Below are 20,960 nucleotides of genomic sequence, written 5' to 3'. Positions count from 1 at the left end.
AACTGTTTTAGAAAAAAGAAAGTAAAGAAATTGTGTTATTTGTTAAAATTATTTTTGACCTTGGGGCTGTGTTCCTTCAACCACATTCTTCTTCCACCACTGGACCTTATGCATCTGGGTTGAATGCTTACACAGGAATAGTAGTTAGGAATACACAGAGGGTGGGGGTTCTGCAGAGCCGCATCTCTAGAGTGACAGCAATGTGCCAGGCAGAAGAAACGCATCAGCGTATAAGGAACTCGTCACTGTAGTTAAGTGTGTTAGACAACATCAACAATGCATTTTCCTTGCAACTTCTCCTGGGGCTCGGTCCTTCCCCCCCGCCCCCCCCGCCCGGACTTGTCTCCGGATGAAAGTGTAGAAGGCAGAGCACTGACTTGGCTGAAGGAAGTGACAGAGGGCTTCCGGACTGACCTTTTCTGCAGCTCAGGTGATAGAAAAATAATTTGCCTCTGGAAGTTCAGGATGATGTGTTAACTTTTAACATACAGATTCTATTTCATTGGAGGTTTTAAATTTTAATTTTTTTGTTTTTGGTTTTTTAAAAATAACCGGTTTATCTTCCAAGGTGACCTGCTCTGGCCTGTGGTTTCATTACAGAAATGTGGGCGAGGGGCTGCAGCTCTGTTAGCGCAGGCTACCCTCCCTGCCGCAGGAGGAGACAGCTGGCGAGGGGAGCCCCAGCAATGGGGCCGCCAGACAGTGAAGCCAGGGGGCAGAGAAGGGCAGTGAGGCAAATGGGAGTTTCCTCAGGGCTGACTCTGCCATCTCCTCTTCCTGCCCGAGGACCTCAGTCAGTGTCCGCTGGGGTGTGCACTTAGGGTGCCTCGTCTCTGATATGAGTGAAGGTGAGGATGCAGGTCAGTTCTCCTCGGCAGGCTTTGCGGGATGTCTGTCCTGCCTGGAGGAGGGTGGACGTAATTGTGTTTGTGTTCATTTCCTATTGCTGCTGAAACAATGGCCGTCAGCTGGGTGGCTTAGAACAATAGACATTCATTGTTACGGTTCTGGAAGTCAGAAGTCCAACATCAGTTTCACTGGGCTAAAATGAAAGTGTCAAGCCCCATCGTGACCACATTATTTCAGTTGCTTTAATTCCATGGTGAAGCCTTCTAAGCACTCTTGTTTCCTGCATTAACTCCTTGGTCCTCAGGTACCTGCTGAGCAGGAAGTCCTTGGAACCATGACCTGGAAGTTTCACAACAGAGATGGGGATTGTAGGTTTTGTCCTGGGTAGGGGGCGCCTGACTGCTCCGGGTGTGTTTTGGCCACTCACGGCTGGTTTTCTCCAGGCGCTCCAGGGTGTTTGACCAAAGAGCAGAATCAGGCTTGGTGCTCAGGGAGGCTGGCTGGCCAGCCCACCCGTGACTAGCCTCTCTGAGCCAGAAATGTCTGCAGATAATGTTACCACTGCCAGGGTTGTTAAGGAAGTTTCTGGCCTAGGTCATCAGAGCAAGACCAGCTATGTTTGCTTTGCAGTGTGTATTTTTGCCCTCTTGTGCGGAGAAAATGAGAAGTACGTATGGGGAAGATGAGGCTGAATCCCAGAGGCCTGCCTCTGAAGCCCAGAATCCTGTTTATGAGTGGCTCCTGGGGTTGGGGTGGGGGTCTCAGTTCTTTCTGGGAAGGTCTTTCTTGGGACCTCTTTATTAACCAGAACATTGGGTTAACTAGAACCCTACCTCCCTGGCCGTGTTTTAATGGAAGCTTATCCATGTGACTGCGCATCCAAAAAAGGAGGCTGTTTCTGCCTAAGATCAGACCTGGAGATTATATTGTGTATAATTCTCTATGCTGTATGAAACACAAAACATGGAGGTGAAAATGTGTGGGGTGGTTTGTAGTGGCTGCAGATTCCCAGAAGTTATAATGGTTGGTCTGTGTGGCCTCAAACAAATGCAAGACAGGGATTCCTTCTAGAACCTGTAGGGGAGAATCTATTCCCTTGAATCTTCTAGCTTTTTGAGGCTACTCGCCTTCTTTGCGTGTGGCCCTATGTCACTCTGATCTCTGTTTCCCTCCTAATGTTTGCTTCTGACCCTCCTCCTTCTTCCTCATGAGGACCCTGGTGTTTACATTGGCCCCATCCAGATAATTGTTACCAAGACCCTTAACTTAATCACACCAGCAAAGTCCCTTTTGCTGTGTAAGGGAACGTAGGTTGCACATAGGTCCTGGGAATTAGGTGTGGACACCTGTGGGGGCGGTATCCTGTCTACCACAGAGCCACTCCCTGTTGAGCTCTCTGCTCCAGTGTGTTCTTGGTTCTTCTTCCCATGATAAAAGGATGCACGTTATTGAAGTGTTGTCTATGGGGGTGATGACTGCCAGGAATGAGCTCACTAGAATCTTTTTAATATCATTCATTTGGGAATATGACTGTGACCAAGGAGTGTGATGATTGCCATTCCTGTCACTAACCTGTGATTTTATAAACTAAAACTTAAGTGGCAATTTGAAAAGGATCATCTTTCCATTTCTATTTTCTCATTTCATACTGATTTATTTCAGGTCGTGGTTCAAAATCTCAGCAAATACAGTAGTCCCTCCCCTCATCCATGGGGTTATGTTCCAAGAACCCTGGTGAATGCCTGAAACCTCAGACAGTACCAAACCCCTGTATATACTATGTTTTTCCCATACATATATACTTGTGATAACATTTAATGGATAAATTAGTCACAGTAAGAGATTAACATTGTATCTAATAGGAAAGTAGAATAATTGTAACAATATACAGTAATAAATGTTATGTGAATGTGGTTTCTCCCTTCTCAAAATATCTAACACCTATTTGATGGGATGGAGTGAGTGCCTGACGTAGGCATGTGACACAATGCTGGGCCACTGCTGACCTTCTGATCATAAGTCATTGAGGAGGGTCATCTGCTTCCAGACTCAGTTGACTTTGGGAACTAAAACCATGGAAAGCAAAACTGGATAATGGGGGGACTTCTGTAAAACGACTTGTTGCTCATTCCATCACCACACAATTCCCCAGATTTGAGAGACCTACTTGGAACACCGTCCTTGTAGGGAACTAGTCCGGCTTGAAGGGGCCAGGTTTCTGTTTGTGCAGGGAGATCCACACCGCCCACAGCTCAGCCCCACCTCTTCCCAGCTGATCTCTAGCAGCACAAGCAGGACGCTTGAAGCCTCATGAGTGACTGGTAGGAATAAATCTGAAACTCATGATGTCGGTCCCTCCCTGGCCAGGTGATTGCCACGGTCCTGGCGCCAGTCACCCACACCACTCCTCTCCTCTTTCATGCCTCTCTTGGTGGTACCAGAGAGCAAGGGGCCACATTTTGTCCACAAGTGGTAGCCTTTAATAGGTTACATATGGGAATATGTCAACCAGAAGGTTGTTCAGATTTTGATGGAGAAATGTTGAAAGCAACAGTGTGAAGATAAAGTCACATCAGTGGTCCCTTAGAGAGACCCTAGGAAGGAGGTTGGTCAGGATGGGGGCAGCCCATCCTTTCTGGCATTAGCACCCCTGGTGAAGGGGACTGTCAGCACCTCCCAGGATGCACTGCTGTCCCCACACTCGTATCCCAGGTCTGGGCACTGGGAACCGGGGCAAGCCCTGCTTTTGTGTCCTTGCTGTTCACAGCCCAAGTAAGTATGGTGATTCCAGACCAGAGTTTGTGGGTGTTCGTGTTTGAAACACACAGACACCACTTACACCTGCTTCAGTCTGCACCTTTGGCCCAGCTCATCTTGCCTGATCTCCACACTGGGGTGTAGGCTTGGCTCCAGCTATTAGCAAGAAGGTACTGGGCCTTTGTCTGCCACAATGTTTTGTGTACTGGGGGGTCTAGGGGAGTCATTGTGGTTGGGGCAGAGTCCCTAACTGATACACAGTGTGTTCTAAGAGGAGGCGATGGACTTCTATTTCTGTGTCCTCTTAGATCTTCTCCATGACACATGAGAGCATCCCATGCATGAGTCTTCTCTTCTTGCCTAGACTGCCATCTCCTTGAAGGCAGGGGTGATGTTTTTGCTTCCCTTATGCTTACTTACCTATCTTTCTCTTGAAGGTGCTAGTGCTCGTTCATAAATACATGTCATGGGATAGATGGCCTTGAAAACCTCTGTGTGAGCTGTCCCGGAACAGCCAGCAAAGGGCAGGGAGCTGAGCCGTGAGCTGGGAGTCCTGCAAAGGTGTTTTTAACCTGCTCTGACCTTGAAATGGAGTGTAAGCAATGTCTGCACTGGGCTGCAGCCCTCGCTGGATCGCGCTGCCGTTTTGGAAGATGCTGATGGCTTGTTTTTCCTGAGCCTTTTTCCTGTGTGAGATCAGTGATTCCCACCCTTGGTTTACAGCACCCCGGGGTGCCTCCAGTCGTCTCAAGGGCTGGCACAGAATTCTCAAAGTATTTGCTTCAAAGCAAAAGACAAAGATGCAGAACACAGCAGTTTTAGCTGAATATGGAGGAGGGGAAGAAGAAAGTGCCACAAAATCCAAACCAGCCCATGGGGTGTCACACTCCAGAGGTTGGAGTGGCTGCCTTAGAAAAGAGAGACCGTAACACAAAGCCGGTGTCTCCTCATAGCGGTTTGGATCCATGTTTGGGGGACTGCTGCACACAAAAACCGTTTTACTGCTTTCTTTGCTGTTTCTGTAGAAAATGAATGTTACTGTAGATGAATAGTGTTCTGCACAACACCATTCAACAGAGATCTGAACCAGCACCTTGAAGAAGTGAATCTCGAGCCAAGCGGAACTTCTCCACCTGCTCAGCCTCTGGTTCAGGGTGGGTTCTGCTCGGACTGGGTTTCGGGGTTTCCCGCTGCTCGACTGGGCACTTAGGGAGGCAGCGGTGCCTCAATTTCCTCATCTGTACGACAGAGATAATGATAATGTGTATCTCCTGAATGTGAGAGGATTACATAAAGGTTCATAAAAACCTTAGAAGGGACCGGGCCCATAGTGAGCCTTCTCTAAGTGTGTGCTAAATATTTAACACACTTGCAGCCCGCTGTGGACCAGGTGTGTTCTAGGCGGGTCCCTGGGAGCTGAGGTCTAGTGGAGAAGACAGGGAGGAGACCGCGGAACGAAGTAGCCTGTGATGAATGCTAGTTCAGCACAGACTTGTGTGAAGATTCATAATTAGAGCCTGGATTCTTGGGGCATCCGGGAGGCTCAGTTGGTGAAGCGTCCGGCTCTTGATCTGAGCTCAGCTTTTGAGCTCAGGGTCGTGAGCTCAAAACAAACAGACAAACATGGATTGTGGTTCTGGCATTGGCTGTTAATATCCTGGACAAGTTCTTCATCTTTTCTGAGCCTCAGGGTATTTATTAGGGTATGCTAGGTTATAATAATGAATAAGCCTCAAGATTTCAGGGCCTTCACACAATAGAAGTTTACTTCTTGCTCTAGGAACCGTTCTGGACAAGTGTTGAGATTGTCAGAGCAGTTGTCTTCCATGCGGTCATTCAAGGGCCCAGGCTGACAGGAGCTTCCAGGACTGCCCTGGGTGTCCGTGTCCCGGCCGGTCCCAGGAGCAGTGTGGGGAACGCCTCAGGGAGGTTCTCACCGGCCACACCTGGAGGTGGCACTCTCCCTGCCGTGCACATTCTGAGAGGACTTATCACCACATCGAATGGCAAGGAGAGCGGGGAGGTACCATGCCACTCTATGTCCAAGGGAATAGTACAGATTTTGCTAGACATCTCAGTTTGCTCATTTTTAAAGTGGAAGGTGCTGTTCCCTCCTGGGCTGACTCCCACCGGTTGTGGGGTGTCACGTCACCTGAGCTGAAAGGCGCCAAGTGGACAGAAGGAACTGTTGCCTGGGGCATGGCGGCCTTGGCTTGCCCAAGAGCCAGGTGGGAGTTGTTTAGCCCATATCTCAGCACCACCTCTGCATGGTCCCCTGATGAAATCTGCCAAATGATCACAGAGAGATGTGTGTCAGGCCCTGCCCTGAGCGCTGGGGACATCGTAGCCACATGACAACAATCGGATGTGACTTAGAATACACACAGGGCGTCCAGTTCAGACAAGGCAGTCAAGACCTCATTCCCCAGGATGGGACGTCTCCTGGAGAACAGCAGGGTTTGGCCTGGCAGGTCAGGGAGGCCAGGGCCAGGTGGAGGAAGGCTGCTGGGAACAGATGGAATCCCAGGTGCAAAGCCCTGAGGGAAAAAGAGGTCCGCTTGACTGAAAAACTGCAACAGTGTGGCCAGACCTCAGGTCGGGGAGGAGAAGCCGAGGGACCGGACTGGTTGGTGGGCAGTGCAGAGCTTGGCAGGCCTTTCTTGGGAAAGCCTCTTGGGAAGCTCATCCTCCTGTGGGAAATGCCTTTTTATTCACGGTGACATTTCATGAGGCCACAGTGGTAGATCCTAGGAAATCATTACTGAAACAGCATGAAAACATGTAGTATTTCACCTGCAGCCATTGTTCTAAGAGCCCCTTGTACCTGTCCACAGTGGACACCATTAACCGCATCCTGAGGCGGATTGGCAGCCATTTACCAAGGTTATGTTGTGCTTGGACTGAACCTGATGACCAGGAGTCCCGGTACTCCCAGGGCTGACTCTGTGATCTGGGGGAGCTAACCCAGTGAGATCGGTGTTTTAACCAACTTGCGGGTGAGTGCCCAGAGCTCCTTGGGGTTGAGGGAGGAGACCAAGCAAGAGCGAGGCTGCACGGCAGTGTGGCTGGACTCTGGCCATCAGGCATCACTAGAGCCTCTTGCCTGGGTCCAGAGCTGGCCGTACCTGTCCGGGCTCTGAACCCCGCTGGCCCTCACTCCACTGTCTCCTCGGTCTCTTTATGCTTGTGTTTATTTTGCACCTGGATATTTCCAAATGAGAAGAAATAAGGGGGAAATCAAAATGTGAATCACTCTTGCTTCTTCGAGTTCCCTGAGCTGTTCGATTTACAGCCCTTACAGGATTAGTTCTGGCCTACATTTTCAGAGATGATTCCTGGTGGTTTAACTGCGGTATGTGTCTGGAATGCTTATCACGTTGGTCAGTATTGCAGTGAACACACACTTGTGCACACACCTACACACACACACACACACACACAGTGGGAGGAGGTGGGCATTGCAACTGAGAGGAAGGAGGGGAGAGTGGGCCCCGGCTCACCCATCTGGGTTTTGGGTGAACCCTGGTTTTCATGAGGAATCAGTTTTGATGAGAGTGATGTGTCTCTATGAGGCATCAAGCTACATCAGTCTTCCTGGAACCTTGACTAATTTTTGATTCTCTGGTTCTGTTAGCCAAGCATTAGATGGAGTACAAAAATACACCCTTCAATTTACAGAGAAGTGGAAGGTATTCCAACACAGAATCAAAATAAAGGATAATTTTTCATCTTCCACTGAAACCTCTCATTTTCCAGCAGTCTAGAAACAAAACAAGAGCCAGTGGGAGCATGCAGTGACTGCGAAGCAGCACGTTAACAGTCTTTTGGAGAGGGCTGCACAGCTCGATGAGGTTCTCTGGGCAGGGGGCTCCTCAGGATTCGTCTCTGTCCACTCTAGTTGTGGTTTCACAGGCTGATGAAGAACCGCTTGCTGCCACTTGTCTCTCTGTTGGGTGGGAAGGAGGGGCCGGGGAAGCACCTCTTCTGAGACCTTTGGAGATGAATGGAGTCAACTGGCAGCTCCACCCACGTGAGCTCACAATGCCAACATGCTCACCAGCTCCCCTTGGTGCCCCCTCTACCACATCCAGGCTGGTGGCCATGTTGTGCCCTTGCTCCTCCTCTTCAGGTTTACCCCTCCTCAGCTTGCTGTCCTCATCCCCAGTTCCCCGCAAAAGCCCCTCTGGCCCCACTACTCCACCACTCCACGTTGTTTCACACTTGGCCAGCTTGGTATAAGGTTGGAGCTTGTGGGAGTAGCTAATGCACCTGGAGACCTAAATGGTGGCCCCATGGAGCTTGCTGGGAATCTTGCCTGCTTTTCTGCCCGCATTTTGAGGCCATCCTTGGTCTGTCCTCCTCTGTCTCTCCAATGACAACCACCCACCCCCCTCATCTAGCATACTTCCTTTGTTTGGTTACACCTTCAGGCTTCCTCTCTTGGTGGTGAAGAAATTCTCTCTTTCTTCCAAGATCAGGCTCGAGTCTCCTCTCTGTTCATCTCTGTCTTCCTCCACCCCACACCTACCCCTTATTGGCCAGTACTTGGTGATGAGGGTACCCCCTTAGTTTCATGGAGTGCCTTATCCCCTCAGCTATTTAGGGAGAATAAAAATAGCTAGGATGTATTGATTGCTTACCATGGACCAGAGATTGGGCCAAGCCATTCTCAAATAAATACACTCCATAACTATGTGGTTAATATCAGTGTCTCGTTTTGGTTAGTAAATCACACTGTGAGGAATCAAAGCTGTTTACCTACAAAAGCTGTGCTTTTAGCCTGTGCCCTCACTGTGTGTGACACATAATAGTCACTGAAAGAAGGAACTAGCGGTTCTGGCTTCCCCAGGACCCTAGTGCCTGGCCTGGTACAGAGCACATAATACCTACTCAACTAATTGCTTTTTTAAGATTTATATTTATTTTATTTATTTGAGAGAGAGGGAGAGCATGAGAAGGGGGAGGGTCAGAGGGAGAAGCAGACTCCCTGCTGAACAAGGAGCCCGATGCAGGACTCAGTCCTGAAACTCCAGGATCTTGACCTCAGCCAAAGGCAGTTGCTTAACCAACTGAACCACCCAGGCACCCCACCCCCAACTAATACATCTTTGACCAACATTTTTTCAAAGTATTTTAATTCCAGTTCGTCAACCTCTACAGTGTTTTATTCATTTCAGGTGTAGAGTAGTGATTCAACAACTTCATACATCACCCAGTGCTCATCACTGGACTTGTTTGAAGAGATAAAGAAGGGATTATCGACAACCCTTACTGGCTGGTGGAGTAAACCAGTGCTCTAGTTGTCAGGCTAGAGATCCAGATTCTAGTCCTGGCACTCTGCTAATTGGCAGTGGGACCCTGGGCCCTAATCAGCCTCAGACACAGTTTCCTCACTTGTATGACAAGGGGCCGTGCACAGGTCCTGTGAACTCTGAAATTCTTGTGCTTTTATTTTCATTCCCTGAAGAGGTTAATTAGGAGGAGGAGCTCTTTAGCCAGCAGTTACACAGCTGGGACGTACCTTGTTAGTGAGGAGAGCATCATTGCCAAGGCCAGTATTGCTACTGAGGAGCGTTTGCCAGTCTCAGGAGATCAGAGACTGTGAGGAGTTTGCTTAAGATGAATACAATTTCCCCCATCCACAATCAGATGAGAAGGCTATGGATGCAGTGCTGGGGGACACTCATGGGCAGGATGTTTTGAACTCGCCTAATTTAGCCAGCTCTAATACTTCCCTAAGCATCTAGGCCTTCATGTTGTGAACAAAGGAGCTGCCTTTGACTGGGGACTCTGCATTTCCATGAAGGGGAAGCCAGGACAGGCCTACCAGACATGGACACAGGCAGCGTGGGGAGAAGGCATCCAGGTCCTGGGAGTCCAGCTCTCATCAAACATCCCACTTGGCCAGATGGATTTGGGGTTGGAATCTGTGAGATAAGCTAATTCACATGGAAATCTCAATGGCTGCCAAGGAGAATTTGCATTTTTAACCAAAGAGATACATAATTAATGGAAGTCCTCCAGACATCAAATGTACTTGGACTTACCCACCCTGGGGACCTGTTTTGCCAGAACAGTGGGAAGGCTGGAACGCTAGTCTTTTGAGAAGACTCCACACAGCAGGGTTAAAAAGGTGAAGCTTCACAGGTCTGTTTGATCTGTGAGGTTAGTGTGACATGGGACTGGTCAAGGATTCTTTAAAGCATTTGCAGACAAATTAGCAAGATTAGGTGGCTTTGAAGGGCTTTACTGAGTACAGTAAAGTCAAATTCAGTTCTGAAATCCCTGTTCACCTCCAGCTCTGAGTGGGTGGCATCCTTTGTGAGGTGGGCAATGCAGCTGGGAGGCCCTGGAGAGCTGGAGGGCTTGGGTTGGATGGGGCCTTCCTGAGTTCAACTGTGTGTTTAAATCATGGCAATATCACATAACCCACTTGGCGAGCATTTCTGGAGGGTCTTCTGTGTGCCGTTGTGGCAGTGCTGGTCCAAAGCAGTGTGGGTTGGACGAAGCAAGTTGTATGGATCTCTGTCTGCAGTTGGCTCATGTAGGCCAGACAGCTCTCTGTGTCTGTTTCCCGAGCTGCAGCCATCTGTAGGAAGACAAGGCGACAAATGGTGCGTGTTCCTCATAAACTCTTTGGGGTTGACACCGCTCTGACCCTTCTGTCTTGCACTGCCAGAGGCTGTGACTCTGGTTTTTCACCTTTCAGTCATCATAAAGTCTTTCCCTTTTGTCTTGTCAGACTTTGGAAACCCCAGAGTAATGGTAATGATTTATCTTCGTAAGCCCTCCAATGGCCTCCCGTTATGCTGAGGAGAAAATCCAATTTCTTCCCAGAGCCTACAAGACCCTGTATGATCTCACTCTGTCCACCTCTGCCCAGTCCTCTCTCCCGACCTCCCTCCCCCTCCCTGTGCTCCAGACACAGTGACATGCCTTCCTTCCGTCCCTCAAGTAGAACAGACTTAATTCCACCTTGGGCATCGACACATGATGCTCCCTCCGCTAGTAGGTCTCCCCTCCGGTTTTCCATGGCTGCTATCTTCTCACCCTTGGGATTCCCCTCAGGTGTTAACTCGCCATTACTGGCTTTCTCATCTCAAGAAGGCCCCTCTTCTCTGCACCGCCATTACAGTGCTGAGCTCCTTCACAGCACGTGGAACTCAAGATGATCTAATTTACAACTTCCTGTCTGTCCACTGAACTAGAGTGTAAGCTCCAAGAGCAACATGTCCTGTCGGTCGGTTTCCACTGTATTTTAGGTGCCTGGAATACTATGGGATGAGTGAATAATTGAATGACAATTCAATTATTGCTATTTACTGAGTACGTATCATGTGTCAGGCTAACAAATTTAATCATCACACCAACCCCAAGTGATGGTATTACCCTCAATGGATATATGAGAAACCGAGATTCTTGTAGGTTAAGTTCATTGTCGCTTTTTTGGAGTAAACGCAATAGGCAAGATTCAAAGCCAGGTGTCCCTGGCCTGGAGACTCCTGCATTCTCTCTGAAAAATAAGGGAACAGCTTACTGTGTTGTCCACTTAGTAGTCTAGCACTCCTGGCTCACCTGGCCTTGCCTCCTTAAGCGTCCTGGGTCTAAATACAGTCACATTGAGGTTCAGGACTTCAACGTATGAATTGAGATTGGGGAAGGGGGGGTACAATCAGTCCCTAGCACCTTCCATGGAAAATTTTTTCCAATTCCTTAGCTATACCCAGCTAATTTCTTTCCAGAAAGTGCTTCAGAACAAAACATTGAGAGATGTGGTCCCTGCCCTCAAGGAACTTAGAATTTCAAATGATCCAATACTTGAATTGTATGCTCTGTTAATGATTGACAGGCTTTAGGAATGAATTCCCTTGGGCTGTGAGGGGCCACTGGGGGCAGACACATGATAAGAATGTGTCAGTTGGTTAATTGATTAACTGAATTTTAAAAGTGGCAGCCACTGAAATATTAAATTGGAAAGATGCTGCTGGAAATTGTCTAGGCTGCAAGTCACATTAGAGGGATGTCTGCCTCAGCATTATGTCATGCTTTGGCCTCCAACACTTAGGCAGAAAGGGAAAAACGCTGGAGAGGGTCCAGAAATAAGCAACAAGGGTGAATCAAGGGGCAGAAAATGGTATTATGAGGGAAAGAGATAAGAGCTGTGTTTTTTAATTTTTTAAATCCCAATGCCCAGGAGATTATGGCAAATAGGTAATTTACGGTCTCCCAGGGTGGTTAAAGGAAGAATGCTGACTGGCTGTTTAACATTCTCCTAGAAAATTTAATAGGAGTCATGGGCTCAAGTCCAGCACAGGAAAGGTGGAAGAGAAGTAATCATTTGGATTTTCAGCATGATTAAATGCTGGATTCGATGCGCAGGAGAAGTGCACGAGCTGGGTCCTGCCCTGACAGCTGTCTGTCTTGGATGGTTCCTGTACAAGTAGACTTGGGCCTCTGTGGCTGCTCGTTAATAATTTCCCCCACAGCTGTGCATCCCTGTGGGGAGCTCCGGGCACCTGGACCTGTCGCCCTATCTCACTCTGTGCAGTGTCTCCTGAAATTTTCACATGTTGGTCCCAAAGGGAGCTTTACATCATCCAGCTGTGCCTCTTGGCACCTCTCCTCAATTGCATCACTGCGTTCTTGGGACAGCCCTGCAGTTTATAAATCTGTCTACCTGGAGGTAGGAGATAAAACCAGATGACCTGTGAGGCCTCTTTGTGGCCAAAACATCCAGTGATTTTCTTGCTTAAAGCCTAATGGTGCAATGGGTGGTTGCCCACTCTGCCTTTCCATGAAAGGGAACTTAATAAAAATCCCCACTAAGATTCAATGGCCATAAAGAGTTAATAGGGTCCCTCTCGGGGAGTTCATTTAGAAAGAGTTTATGGGGTAATGGGCAACAAAATGGAAAAGGAAATAATGTTTACTGAGAATCAGTTTTCTGTTCAAAAGAGCAGATTTACAAAGGAGAAGCTATTGTCTCCACCTGGATCATCGTCCATGGTTCCCACAGGCTTTCCTGAGAGGCATCCAGCTGCCTGGCACTCTTGTGGGTGCTGAAGAGAGGGTGGCAAGCAGTGCAGAGTTCCTGACCCATGGAGCTTACAATTCCTTGTCAATTAGGATTTACACTTGGGAGCAACAGAAATCCAACCGATGCTGTCTTAGGCAAGGAGAAAGGGATGTGTCACTGAAAGTCCAGTGACAACTGAATCCAGACGAGACTGCATTTGGGGCTCAGTAGGGAAGCATGAGATGGTCTCTCCCCAGCTGGAGGTGCCTCTCACTGGACCACCTTGGGTCTTGGGCCCGTCCTTGAATACCGATTATAGAGAGAAGGAAAGATTACACCTAAGGTCAAGTGGAGACCTTGGTTCCACTCGGGTGCTAGAGATAAGGTCAGCACCACCCAATGGTTACTCTAAAGCAGGTTCAGGATGCTTGATGGCTAAAAATGGGGGGGCAGTTAGTTCCCACTATACCATCCTCAGAAGAAGAAACAAACTCCGGAAACCTTAAATGATCCACTTGGTCACCGTAAGATGCAGAGTTGCATGTTGAACCCACGTCTTTTCCTGCACTGCCCTCCTTCAGTAAGCAGCAGGGCAGTGTTTTCCAGCACTATCTGGCAGAACAGCCTTCTTCCATCCCTGTCACCTCTCCCAGATGCTGCAGAAAACACCTTCACCCTTTCGTCCCATCAGAATTTGTCTTGTCCACGTCTCACCCTCCAGGGCCTAGCTCTTCACTTTCCAAAATGATGCATGATTGTGTGTTAGTATATGTAATAAATAAAATAAATAAAATAAAGGTTCGTATATAATATACACACGTGTAGGACTTTTCATAAGAGCAACCCTGCCTGTTCTTTATTACTGAGGTATAATTTACATAGGGTTGTATTAGTTTCAGGTGTACTCCATATTGATTTGACAGTTGTACGCATTATGCATTGCTCACCACGGTAAGTGTAGTCACCATCTGCTACCATACCTTGTTCTTACAATATTACTGACTATATTCCCCATGCTGGACTTTTCAACACCATGACTTATTTATTTCATAACTGGAACTGCGTATCTCTTAATCCTCATCTATTTCATCCCTCCTTCAACCCCTTTTCCCTCTGGCAGCCACCAGTTTGTTCTCTGTATTTGAGAGTCAGTGTGGGTTGGTTTTGTTTTTTTTTATATTCCACATATAAGTAAAATAATACAGCATTTGTCTTTCTCTGACTTATTTCACTTAGCATAATACTCTGTATATCCATTCATGTTGTTGCAAATGGCAAGATCATATTCTTTTTAACGGCTGAGTAATATTCCATTATATATATCATGTTATACATGATATCTTTCTATCTATATAATCATGTTATACATGATATATATAGATTAGGTAGGTAGGTAGGTAGATAGATAGATATTTCTTCTTTGTCCCTTCATCTGTTAATGGACACTTGGGTTGATTCCATATCTTGGCTTTTGTAAATAATGCTTCAGTAAACACAGAGTGGATATATCCTTTCGAATCAGCTTTTTTTATTTTCTTTGGGTAAATACCTAGTAGTAAAATTACTGGATCATAGGGTAGCTCTATTTTTAATTTTTTGAGGAAACTCCGTACTGTTTTCCACGGTGGCTGCACCAGTTTGCATTCCCATCAACAGTGCACAAGGGTTCCCTTTATTCCATATCCTCATCGACCCTCATTATTTCTTTTTGATACTAGCCTTCTGAATTGGTGTGAGGTGATATCTCATTGTGGTTTTGATTTGCATTTCTCTGATGATTAGTGATGTTGAGCATTTTTTCATGTGTCTGCTGGCCATCTGGATGTCCTCTGGAAAAACTCTATTCAAGTCCTTTGCCTCTTTTTAATCGGATTGTTTTTTGGTGTTGAGTTGTATGAGTTCTTTATATATTTTGGATGTTGACCCCTTTTTAGATATATCATGTGCAAATACCTTCTCCCATTCATGAGGTTACCTTTTCATTTTTTGATGGTTTCCTTTGCTGTGCTAAAGCTTTTTGTTTTGGTGTAGTCCCAGTGGTTTAATTTTGAAAAGCAACCCTGTTTTTAAAACTCCCTTCAGTGAATACTTTGCACCCTCCCCTCCTTCCCGTGGTGCCTGAGCTCAGCCTTACACTTTCTGTTACGCTTGCTAGCAGCAGGGACTCAGCAGCTCCCGAGTTCCAGCCCTTGGCACCATGCCGGACGCACAGTAGGTACTCAGGACTGTTCTGCTGCGTATGGAATGTGCTGTCTTCTCCTCCACGAGGACTATGCTCCTCTTGGGAGTTATTGGTGCCCTATGGGAGCCCTGCTTGTCACTTGGTGCCTTGGCATCTGCCCATCCCCACCTCTGCCCCAACACTGAGCCTCTCAAGGTTTCCCAGAGCCTCCCCCCGACCCCCTGCAGTGTGTAGTCCATGTTCAGTGTGCCCTGGGTGACAGGCATCGCTTCCTGAAGGCCACAGTGAGGTGTGCAGGATTGCAGGGAGGGATGCAGGCCCAGGTCCATCACCACTGTGCAGGATTCTCGGGTCTGGTTTCTAGTGACCCTCTCTGAGGTATTCTCAGCCCCTCTGCCTTTCTGCTCTCTTTCCCCTCAAACCCTGTATTTCTGTGTACATCAGTAATTCACCCACTTTGCAAGAAGGAAAAGAGGAAGGAACGAGAAAGGGAGGGAGGAGGGAAAAGAGAAGAGAAAGGAAAAGAGAGAGAGAAGAAAATTAAGAAAAGAAATATGGAAACCTTTTCCCTGTTGCCACGTTGGTTTATTTCCTCTCAGGTTCTTTTCATGTGCATCTGTTTTATGTTGTTACTTTTTTAACACAGTGGTGCCCACAGTCTAATTTAGTTGCTTGTTTATCACAAGTAATTTCATGTAATTTTTTTCTATACATAATTTACTCTCGGTGTTCTGTAGCTCTCCTTGCCAGGGCGAACACCTACAGCTCCTGCCTGAGTGTTGTAATTAGAGCCAGAATGAATGCATGGGACTGGTGGGGTCGAAGGCCTTGTGCCCTCTCCCTCTGATTAGAAGATCTTAAACATGACTTATTTTGAATTCTTGTTCCTCACTGCGCCTGTTAGAGCAGAAATGATTCTTGCTAAACAACACAATTCTCTATGAAAGGCAACTTGCTGGGGAAGGAGGGCTAATACCTGGTTGGGAAAGCAGGGCTACTTACCGCATGAAAAACGCCAGAGGGGCACAGGCACCCTTATTACTGCCCCTGCCCTTCTCTGAAAGGCTTGCAGCCTCCCAGCTGTCTCCTAGTGGCCGGCAGCTGGTGGGGCTCTGCTTGGCCTTGGCATTGCAGCTTTGGGCAGAGAAGATTGCAAGGGTCACGCCCCTTGTGATGGTGCTGTGGGTGCTTCAGGGGGCTACCCAGCACATGCTTCCCGAGGCTGGCTGAGCAGCTCGAATGTGCTGGGTGCCAGGGTAGGGCAGATGGGGCCTGGGCCCCAGCTTGCGTGCTGCTCGTCTGGGCAGCAGCCAGCCGTCCGGGCAGCTGTATCGTGGGTCCAGGGAGCGGTGGGCACATGCTGGCTCACAGAAGGGAAGCCCCCCTGGGGAGAGAGTTTTGGTGGCTTTCCTGACAATCAGAGCCCATGGTAGCCTTTAGAAAGTGCCGTAAAGAACATCAAACAGGACTAATGATGGAAGAACACCAGGGTGAGAGGTGACAAGTCCACCCCCTCCTTGCTTGGAGCACCCTGGTCCCCATCTGACAAGTGAGCCCTGGAACCCAGAGCTTGGTTTTTCCAAAGCTTTTTCTTCTCTCTGGGTCTCAGTACTTTTCATCTGAAAAGTGGTGCTGATAATCTTTCTTCTCTAGCTGGTGTGATGAAAGCCTCAAGAGGCCTAACCACAGAGGAAGATTATTGTTAATTTTGTTCCATGCTGTAGTGATCGGGGGTAATAGCCTTTGTAATTCAGTTTTGAGAAAGCTTTTTCATTTGTTTTCAGTTCCCAAACTGATGTCTGTATTTTAGTCAATTTGGAAAATATAAGAAAGCGCACAAAAAATATCTTTCGACTATCATACGGACATTGAACACCATTAATGTTTGCACGTATGTACCATCCAGGTTTTTCCCCTGCGCGTGGGTAAGAGTGACAGGCATTTTCGTATCTTCATACTTAAAGCCTCACCTCTGTATTCTAATACCTTTCTTTCTTTCTTTTTTTTTTTATTTTATTTTATTATTATATTATGTTAGTCACCATTCAGTACATCCCCGGATTCCGATGCAAAGTTCGATGCTTCATTAGTTGCGTGTAACACCCAGTGCACCATGCAATACGTGCCCTCCTTACTACCCATCACCAGTCTATCCCATTCCCCCACCCCTTCCCCTCTGAAGTCTTCAGTTTGCTTCTCATAGTCCATAGTCTCTTGTGTTTCATTCCCCCTTCTGATTACCCCCCCCCCTTTCTTTATCCCTTTCTTCCCCTACCCATCATCCTAGTTCTTATGTTCCATAGATGAGAGAAACCATATGATAATTGTCTTTCTCTGCTTGACTTATTTCACTTAGCATTATCTCCTCCAGTGCCGTCCATGTTGCAGCAAATGTTGAGAATTCGTTCTTTCTGATAGCTGAGTAATATTCCATTGTATATATGGACCACAGCTTCTTAATCCAGTCATCTGTTGAAGGGCATCTCGGCTCCTTCCATGATTTGGCTATTGTGGACAATGCAGCTATGAACATTGGGGTGCATATGGCCCTTCTCTTTACTACGTCTGTATCTTTGGGGTAAACACCCAGTAGTGCAATGGCTGGGTCATAGGGTAGTTCAATTTTTAACTTTTTAAGGGACCTCCACACTGTTTTCCAGAGTGGCTGTACCAACTTGCATTCCCACCAACAATGTAGGAGGGATCCCCTTTCTCCACATCCTCTCCAACAATTGTTGTTTCTTGCCTTGTCTATCTTTGCCATTCTAACTGGCGTAAGGTGGTATCTCAGTGTGGTTTTGATTTGAATTTCCCTGATGGCTAATGATTTTGAACATTTTTTCATGTGTCTGTTAGCCATTTGTATGTCTTCATTGGAAAAGTGTCTGTTCATATCTTCTGCCCATTTTATGATTTGTTTATTTGTTTCTCGTGTATTGAGTTTGAGAAGTTCTTTGTAGATCTTGGATACCAGTCCTTTATCTGTGGTGTCCTTTGCAAATATATTCTCCCATTCCGTGGGCTGTCTCTTAGTTTTTTTGACTGTTTCCTTGGCTGTGCAGAAGCTCTTTATCCTGATAAAGTCCCATAAGTTCATTTTATCTTTTATTTCTCTTGCCTTTGGAGATGTGTCGTGAAAAAGGTTGCTCTGGCCGATGTCATAGAAGTTGTTGCCTATGTTCTCCTCTAGAATTTTGATGGATTCCTGTCTCACATTGAGGTCTTTCATCCATTTGGAGTTTATTTTTGTGTATGGTGTGAGAGAGTGGTCAAGTTTCATTCTTTTGCATGTAGCTGTCCAATTTTCCCAGCACCATTTATTGAAGAGACTGTCTTTTTTCCACCGGATGTTTTTTCCTGCTTTATCAAAGATTAGTTGCCCAAAGAGCCGAGGGTCCATTTCTGGGTTCTCTATTCTGTTCCATTGGTCGATGTGTCTGTTTTTGTGCCAGTACCATGCTGTCTTTGTGATCACAGCTTTGTAGTACAGCTCGAAATCCGGCATTGTGATGCCCCCAGCTTTGTTTTTCCTTTTCAACAGTTCCTTGGAGATTCGGGGCCTTTTCTGGTTCCATACAAATTTAAGGACTATTTGTTCCAGTTCTTTGAAAAATGTCCTCGGTATTTTGATCGGGATAGCATTGAAAGTGTAGATTGCTCTGGGTAGTATGGACATTTTAACTATGTTAATTCTTCCAATCCATGAGCATGGAATATTTTTCCATCTTTTTATGTCTTCCTCAATATCTTTCAAAAGTGATCTATAGTTTCTAGGATATAGGTCCTTTACGTCTCTGGTTAAGTTAATTCCAAGGTAACGCATGGTTTTTGGTGTTATTGTAAATGGGATGGATTCCCTAATTTCTCTTTCTTCAGTCTCGTTATTCGTGTATAGAAATGCAACTGATTTCTGGGCATTGATTTTGTATCCTGCCACCTTACTGAATTGTTCTATAACTTCTAATAGTTTGGGAGTGGATTCCTTTGGGTTTTCCATATAGAGTATCATGTCATCTGCAAAGAGAGACAGTTTGACTTCTTCTTTGCCGATTTGGATACCTTTGATCCCTTTTTGTCTTCTGATTGCTGTTGCAAGGACTTCTAGTACTATGTTGAATAATAGTGGCGAGAGTGGGCATCCTTGTCGTGTTCCTGATCTTAAGGGAAAGGCTTCCAGCTTTTCCCCATTGAGAATAATGCTTGCAGTAGGCTTTTCATAGATGGCTTTTATGAGATTGAGAAATGTACCCTCTATTCCTACACTCTGAAGGGTTTTAATCAGGAAAGGATGCTGTATTTTGTCAAATGCTTTTTCTGCATCAATTGAGAGGATCATATGGTTCTTGAGTCTTTTCTTGTTGATATGATGTATCACATTGATTGATTTGCGAGTGTTGAACCATGCTTGCATCCCAGGTATGAATCCCACTTGGTCATGATGGATAATCCTTTTAATGTACTGTTGGATTCTATTAGCAAGGATCTTGTTGAGGATTTTGGCATCCATATTCATTAGAGAAATCGGTCTGTAATTCTCCTTTTTGAGGGGGTCTTTGCCTGGTTTGGGGATCAAGGTAATATTAGCCTCATAGAATGAGTTTGGTAGCTTTCCTTCTGTTTCTATTTTTTGAAATAGCTTTAGGAGAATAGGTATTATTTCTTCTTTGAATGTTTGGTAGAATTCCCCAGGAAAACCGTCTGGGCCTGGAGTNCATTGAAATTGGAAGGATTATTAGAAATTTTTATCAACAGCTATATGCCAAAAAACTAAGCAATCTGGAAGAGATGGAGGCCTTCCTGGAAACCTATAAACTACCAAGACTGAAACAGGAAGAAATAGGTTTCTTAAACAGGCCAATTAACTATGAAGAAATTGAGTCAGTGATAAACAACCTTCTAATACCTTTTTTAACATCGAGTTTGGGTAGTGAATTTGTTGGGATTTAGAGCAGAACGTATCCAGAGTCTTAGATCTTTAGAAACACAGTGTTAAGTTGCCATCTTGAAAGGTTATTTTAATTCACATCTCCGTCAGAACTTTAAGATCATGCCATTTCCCCCTCACTAGTCCTTTGCTGAATGTTAATAGTCCTTAAAATCTTTGTGAATTTGTTATTATGAGCATGGTATTTCCTTGTTTTAAATGCACTGTACTTTGATTATCGGCGATAATGGACATGTTTTCGTCTGTTTATTGGGGACTTGGATTGATTTCTCAGTGGCTTGACTGTTCCTTTGCCTTTTTTTCTGTTTCCGTATCTCATCTTTTTCTCACTGATATGTAAAATACCATTTTAACATATTAAAGACATCACTTTTCCGCATAGATTTTGCAAATGTTTCCCCAGTTTGTAGTTTGCCTTTTAATTTTGTTTGTGATCAGTTTAACATACAGAAGTTTTCTTCGATGCTTATTGAGTCAAATTTTTCATTTTTTTTCCTTTTTACTATCTACATTGGCTGGTAGGCTTAGAATGATATAAATATTTATCTATACTTTCTTCTTGTACTCTTATGGTTATCAGTTTTTCCATTTTTTAGTCTGTGGAGAACGCAATGTGTGCTGTGAGGCCGACATCTAATTTAATTAACTCCCATGTGGTTAACTAGTTGTCCCAACACCATGCATTAAATGACATACCCTTTCTTCTTGGCTTTGAAACAGCACCTCTATCATTTACAAGTATTTCTGCCTGGATTTCTTATTCTGTTGTTTTTGATCTGTCTGTTTCTACTCCTGCACGGGACCGCTTCCCTGGTTCTAGCACACCTTTCAATGTTGGTAAGTCAACACCCCATAAGCCTTTCCCAAACATTTGTTTGGAAATTGTTTCTACATGAATTTGAATAATATTTGTTATATTCCAAAGAGAAGCCCTGTTACAGATTTATTAGAATTGTGTTAATGTTCTAGGTTAATGTAGAGAAAATTGAAATTTTTACGATCTTGAATGTTCCCGTTCGGAGACATAGAGCCCCTCCATTTAGTCAAGTGTCTTATTTTTCTCAATAAACATAATTTTCTTCATATGCGTTTTGTACATTTCATAGACATGTTATATTTTTGGCTGCTGTTGTAAACTAGATTTTTTTTTGCCATATTATCTGCTCTTCTGTTAATATATGTTGTAATCAGTTGCCTTACTAAATCTTAAT

General features: G+C 45.8%; 1 protein-coding gene across 1 annotated transcript in view; it reads left to right on the top strand.

The window, feature by feature from the left end:
* Positions 1-20,960, top strand: part of FSTL4 (follistatin like 4) — a 602,689-nt gene that overhangs the window by 265,304 nt on the left and 316,425 nt on the right. The window lies entirely within an intron of this gene.

The sequence above is a fragment of the Ailuropoda melanoleuca genome, chromosome 3 (genome assembly GCF_002007445.2).
Source record: "Ailuropoda melanoleuca isolate Jingjing chromosome 3, ASM200744v2, whole genome shotgun sequence".
In the NCBI taxonomy this organism is placed as follows: Eukaryota; Metazoa; Chordata; class Mammalia; order Carnivora; family Ursidae; genus Ailuropoda; species Ailuropoda melanoleuca.
Note: the sequence above shows the minus strand (reverse complement) of the source record. Positions and strands in the feature narration are given on the sequence as shown.